Here is a 7,407-nt window from a genome sequence, read left to right as displayed (position 1 = left end):
ATAATTAATTTAACTTTTTTTAATCTCCTCAAATTAGACAGCTAGTTCTTATGATTATAACCAGAATTAGTAATATAGAATCTAATTAAGAAGTTAATGTTGGTCTATATAAGACCTATTTCACATACTTATTAATTTTTTTAAATTAATCTTATTAATATTCCTTCAACAATAATTAATGTTGGTCTATATAAGGCTACTTATCAATTTTTCTAAATTACCCCTATTAATATTCCCTCAACAATAATTAAGTGGGGAAATGAGAGGAATAAGTAAAAAAGATTATTAATTAGGGTGTTTTAGGAAAAAAAAATCATATGAACTAATTTAACTAATATTATTAATCTACTTAAATTAATTAATTAGATCTTATATAAAGACGGGAGGAGTACACTGGAAAATCTAGCTACTAATCTCCTCATGAATGGTTGGCTTATGACCTGAGCTAAAAGAAAGATTAATTGCGGGCTAAACACCATTTGACAATAATACCAAGCTGAACAATCTAAACTTGTAAAAAAATTAAACTTGTAGTAAGGTTCTATAATTACTTGCTATCAATTGATTTTTTTTTTTAAAAAAAACTAAACAGGGGATATCATACTACTTCTAATTTTAAATATAAGATCTCATTTGTATTGTCTTATATCTAGGAGAGGAAGTATGATAAAATAATGGTTGAGAAAAGCATTAAAACACCCTCGTATTTTTGGACTGAATGACAAACATTTAAATAAATGTATGTTTCTAGTCAAGTTTCACTGAGAAGAAAAAAGTTAAAAGGAACATTAATTCATGGTATCTCTTCCAGCAGATTGGGAATTCATGAATAGTCTTTATGACACATTAATGTTAGATTAAGTTTGCATCTGTAGTAAGAAATTTCAAGTTTTATACAACAATATGAATAAACTTATTTTGTTAAAATTAACGTCATTAACCCCACTTACTTTGATTTGATTTACCGGGTAGCATCCTTAGCATGAAAGAAGACCGAAAAGGAGCGAAAAGTTGGCACTTCAGTATATTCCATTGAGTGCGTCGGCCAGAAACAGAAATAGATGGCAAAGGCAAAAGAGGGTCATATCTAGCAGAAAAAAGCCTCTAGCGTGATGATAAGTTTGTAGAACTTGGATATCATTTGGAACCTAATATTTTAGCATGAAAAGGCAAGCCGAGGCAGGGAGAAGGGAGCAGACCAGACCCAAGGGCCTAGTCAGAAAGCCATACACTTTGTCATTCAAAGACAAAAGCAAACACCGAGATCGCAAACTGGGCCCGCCCCTAAGCAGTATCAAAAAAGAAGAGGTACGGCACGTTCTGGCCATGAAACAGTAACGCTTCCCAATTTGTATGCGTGAGATTCCTTGTCTTTAGAGGACCCGGCTTTCCTCCTTTTCTCTTGCGGTCCGCCGCCCTGTAGTTTTGGGGTAAAATGGGGATGGTGAACACTTTTTTTTTTTTTTTTTAAAAAAGATTATCCAGCCGCCTCAATTTTTTTCCCAGTGATACCTAATATGTTATAATAATTTCTAGCACACTCAGAACTCTTTGAATATTTTTCTAATACTACCCAGTATCTAATATCTTAATATCTGAAATTTGAAATATTTTTTGAGTAACACTCAATATTTAGCAGTTGACGCTGTAAAATATTTTTTTTAGTAGCATCCAGTATTCTAAAGTGATTTTCAATACATTTAACACCTAAAATATTTTTAGCAATGCTCAGTATCTTAAATAGTTTAGGATACTTTTTGCTACTTAAAAATATATATATTAAGAGTAAAACTGCACTAAAAAATATAGTTTAACGGTTCCAAAAATTATCTTATTACATTAAGTGTAGTAAAGATTATTTTAAGATATTAGATACTTTCAGAATAATATTTTAGACTGTTAGATGTTATTTCGAGGGGGGAAAAGAAAAAAGGTGCCGGCATTCCCCTTTTACCGCAAAATGGTGTAGTTTTGAGGGTAGAGGATGGGAGCGGACCGTAAAAGAAAAGGAGGAAAACCAGGTCCGTCTTTAGAAGGATCCGTGTCAAAGGGTGGTCGAAAGCGCTGTCTCCCATCAAAAGGATTTGCCAATAGCTGCCAAACCCAAACCCAAACCCAAACCCTTGTGATTTGCCCGACTTCATTACAGGCAATATAATCTTACTCGAGATACTATTAAACACTAAATATAAGTACATACATCTCTTAACAAATTTGAACCTTAACTAGATATGTTATAAAAGACTAGCCTTTTCCATTCAACTAGATCTCCATTGGTAAAACTAAAATAATTTAAACAGCATGTGTTGGAATTATCTTAAGAAGTTTGATCTATTGTCTCTCTCCCTTTGTATTGCCTTCATTGCAAATTGCAAGTTCATCGAAATGCATCATCTTCTTGAAATTCACTTGAGATTGGAGGACATCACCACCAAAATATATTATGCTTCAACTAACTAGCAGCATTAGGACATGGAGCTATAAATTGTCATGACATATAATTAAAAATATAACAAATTCTTTCATGACAAAAACTGATAACTTTAACGGGTAATTTAAAATTTTAATCGCATGAGAGTTGATAATAAGAACATGCAACTTTAGGATCCATAATTTAAACGTTTAAAGTTTAAGGGAGTTATATGCAGGTAATTCAAAGTTCAGAGGGTTTTGAGCATTTTAGTCATATATCTAATGAATAAAAATATATAAATTCTAAATTATATCAAATGTCAAATTATTAAATATTACAAAAATTAACGTATTCAAATAATCTAAGTGTGAAATTTTTTTCCCCATAAAAAAAGCCCAAACAATACTCTCTCTTTAAATGTCAATAAATTTTAGGAAAAATCTCAAAAAAGTGACTGTTGAATTTCAAAATGACAAATCAGGAATTACTACAGAAATATGTTATTATTTGCTTTGTAAGTGTAGTCATTTTTTTTACAAGTGTAGTAACCAATACTGATTTGTCATTTTGAAATTCAATAGTCACTTTTTTGAGATTTTTCCCTAAATTTTAATATTAGGGAAAGTATGATTTTCAAAAAAATTTAGGGTCTGTTTGGTTTTGTCTTTTTTGTTTTCAAAACAATTTTATAAAACTGTTTTCTAGAACAAGTTTTGAAAACAAAAAAAAAATTGTTTGGATGTTTATTTTAAAAAATTATATTTAAAAACAAAAAGTACAAAAAGTTGTTTGGGATACTTGTTTTTAAAATCATATATTGAATGTTACTGTTTTCTTCTTAACATAATCTGAGCCTTTATAACTTCAAATCAGAGACAGATCGTACAAGAAACATAACAATGACATCATATAATGCATCATACATGATTACATGCATTATTCATAATTCAAATAAGACAAAACAGGAATCATAAACAGTCGCGTAGAATGTGCAAGATAAATCTGAAATATTCATTATAAGCTCGATCATCAATATTGAATTATTGATTACAATTGTTACTATAGAATGTGCAAGATAATCTAAAATATTAATGTAAAAGAAAAATCATAAAACAGATATTCTTCTGCCTCTTCCAGCAGTCTAGCTTGGCCTAGCACTTCAATCATGCAAGCATAATGTTTAAATGATGGTTTGATCTCATATTTGTCCATCATTAAATAGTCCTGAGCTTTATCAACTTTGCCTAGATGTTTACAAGTTGTCAAACACACCAATCAAACTTATGTAATCTGGCTTTAAACTTAAAGAAGATTCAAGTTCAGAGAAGAACTCAACTGCTTCTCTTTCAAGGCCATTCATGGCTAGCCCTATAATAATGGAGTTCCTGCCAACATGATGATCCTTTCCTAGGACACTCCTCAAACACCTGGAGAGAGCATTTTCAATAGATCCACATTAGCAATATATGTCAATTATTGCTGTCACAACAATAACGTTAAACTCAAAGTCATTCTCATGCAATCATGCATGAATCCATTTTCCTTGTTGAAGTAAGCCCATGAGTACAAGCATTCAACAAGCTTACTATTATAAACTCACTAGGCTCAACCCCTTCTTCCTGCATCCTGTGAAAAAGCTATAATAATGCCTCTATTAGTTTCCTGTTTCTTACAGACTCGCTAATCATAGAATTCCATGTGACAGAAGCTCTTGTAAGCATTTCATCAAACAGGTTCTTGGCCTCTTCAATTTCCTAGCATTTAGAAAGACCTATGATCAATGAGTTCCAAATTATAACACCAAATTCAAAGAGACCATCAAACACTCTCCTCGCTTCACTCAAGAGCCCATTATTCACATACATATGTACCAGTCAACTACGAATAAATCCATCATTTTCAAGACCCAATTTCAAAACTCTCTCCCATGAAGATGAGCTCCTTCATGTCCAAGACCCATTTGAGCATGTAAGAAAAACCGACACTCAAATTGAGTCTCTAAGGACAACATTTCAACGAAATGAATGATATACTAGTTAGATAAAACAACAAGGCACATCAAACTATCATTCATAAAAACAACAAGACAGAGAAGAGCAACATTAAAGGAAGTTTTCAACATTGTGGAAGAAGCATGGTACCATACCTAAATTGAACTTAAAATAAAGACAAGCTCTCTTGTTCGTATAACTTCGTAGCTCTATCAAATGGAACCACCAAAGCCGCTGCCCTTGCCCACTAAATCGTATACATGAAAACCCACTAAATGGTACAAATTAAATTTTAGTTGAAAAATCGACTAAATTAATCAGTTAGGGAAAGAGAGTATAGATTGAGGACTCACTTATTGAGGATTGAAAAGGGAGGAAGCAGAGACTGGGGACTAGAAATGTTGGGGGAGTGAGGAAGCAGCAATGAGGGAGAGAGGAGTAAGGAAACGAGCGTGCTGAAGACATCGATGAAGCGAGGACGAGCACTGAGAGTAGAGAATGGGCCATGAACACTGGAGGACAAATCTTCAAGCCGTCGAGCAAAGAAGCGTTCGATTGAGAAAAAAGATCACGCCCGATTTTTTGAAACAAGAAATTAGGAAGTTTAGAACACAAAATTTAAAAACATCTAAAAGTTGTTTTCTGTTCTTAGTTTTTCAAAACAAATTTTTACTTTCTTGTTTTTAAAAACAGTAGACTAAAAATAACTTGCCAAACAAGATTTTAAAAAAAACAAAAAACAAAAAACTGTTTTCAGAATAGGTAAACAAATTGGCCCTTAAAAACTATCCATCTCATGGCTTGGATAGAAAAAACAAAAAAAATATAAATATATATATATACACGCGCGCGCGCGAGCTACTTTCAAAAGATCGTATCACAAAATGAAAGTTGAACGAAGAAAATTTCACCAGATGAACATATATGATTGAAAGAATTATCAATTAACTGAAAAGGTTTCTCTTTTTTTTTCTTCCCAAATTACATAGCATAATCTGAATGGGAATGACCGTGAAGGGCATTTCAGCATTTGACGCTGTTCCAGAATTTTTACCGATCATGATTTATCTCCTCTCTTGTGTAAGCAGCTCAGTGACTCACTAGCCACGAGTGGAATTCCCAAGAGCTTAGGAGTTTCATCTCAACAAGATTTTTAATTTATATTCACATTTATTCATTATATATTTTAGCATTTTCTATTTTTTTTCAATAAATAAATAACTCTTTTTATTCTTATAAATTTAACTTTAATATTTCCCTTAAAATTATCACATTATATACTGTCAAAAGCGATGGATACTGGATAATAATATAAAAAATATAAATATGTATTATTTCATAAAATTTATGTCATTTTTATTTTTACATCTAATTTTTTTATTAAATTAACCTTTTGATTAAAAGTCAATCTAAATATAAATTCTATTACACTAATTAATTTTTATCATAATTTAAGTTTACCATTATATTACACTAACTAGAAAACTCTCCCGTGCAATGAATTATAAATAATTTTGTCATAATTTTACAATGTACTCAAAATTCGAGCATGGATTTTTGTCATAATTTAAGTTTACTATAGTCAATGAAATAAAAGTTGTTTTTGTGTTACTGTTAATCCAAAGATATCTTAATAATTGAAGGCAATCTTTTGTAGTTTATTCATCCTCATTTTAAACTCAAATATGACTTTTCAAACTAAATATAAGAGACAAAGAGTTTCCTTTGATATCAAATATAAAATGTCAATATATTTCATCTCTTAATTTTATAATTTGTTTTAAAATATCCTTATTAATTACACATAATAAAGGAATTATAATACACATAACTAAAAATGATATCATAAATGGCTAATTTAATTAATTTTGTTAATATCTATAAATTAGTTATTTAGCTCTTACATTAAGAAATCATCAATAACATTTTTTCAGGAAAATAATAAAAACAATTGCTCCTGATTAAATCGCTAACCTTTCTGCATACTACCAGGCCCAATCATGAATTGTCTCTAAAAAGATTTGTCTCAAAGGGTGATCAAGAGTGTTGTCTCGCATCAAAAGGATAAAACACATCGTCCAATAGCTGCCAAACCTAAACCTTTGTGATTTCCCGTACTGAAAAGCTAAGTTTTTTTTCTTTGGGCTAAGTAATAGGTATTCTCTCATTAGAGAGGCAATATAATCCTTTTTGAGATACTGTTAGTAAGATAAATCAAATATAGAATATGTAATCTATCTCTGTATTATTCCAGAATCAAAGATGACACAACATTTACAAAGAATCCTTAATCGCATAAGCAGATGGAAACATTGGAATTGGAAATGCAAATACAAGAGAATCTTTTTTTTGTTTTGGAGGAAAATGCAAGAGAATATGAAATAACAGAAAGTAGCAGAGAATTTGTCAAAGAGAAGAGAATAATTAGAGAGGAGATATTCCAAAAGCTTGCTTGCCCCTTCCTCCCTGCGTCTCACAGTTTTTATTCCTCTTTCTCCCATCCGGGTGGTCCTGCGAATCTGATTTCCTCTATGGGGCACATGTGCAGAGCTTTCCCTATTTAGGCTTGTATCTCCTAGACCTTCATTCTCTTGGGCTGCTTGATCTGCAATACTACCAGGCCCAATCATAACAATTAGGCACTAAGGCTCTGTTTGGATGACCCTCAAAACGATGGTTTGGGAGGCAAAACCATGGTTTTGGTGAAATGTCACCCAAACAGCATCAATTTTGGACAAATAATCTGAAACCATGGTTTGGGCCAAAACCATGGTTTCAGGAGAAGTGAATTCATTCTGCTTCTGACTCAAATTGGAAAGATGATTGTACTTGTCAGAGTAGATCTCAACAATAATATGACTTTAACATTTTTCAATTATTTTTTTATAAACATATTTAACCTTATATCTTATAAACATATATACACATATTAATTATTTATTAATTACATTATCTTATGTATTATTAATTATGTTGGTAAAAAATATATTATTAACAATTTTA

The sequence above is a fragment of the Neltuma alba genome, unplaced genomic scaffold, assembly GCF_004799145.2.
Source record: "Neltuma alba isolate B1F8T4 unplaced genomic scaffold, ASM479914v2 tig00011551_pilon, whole genome shotgun sequence".
In the NCBI taxonomy this organism is placed as follows: domain Eukaryota; kingdom Viridiplantae; phylum Streptophyta; class Magnoliopsida; order Fabales; family Fabaceae; genus Neltuma; species Neltuma alba.
This window is presented reverse-complemented; position numbering follows the sequence as displayed.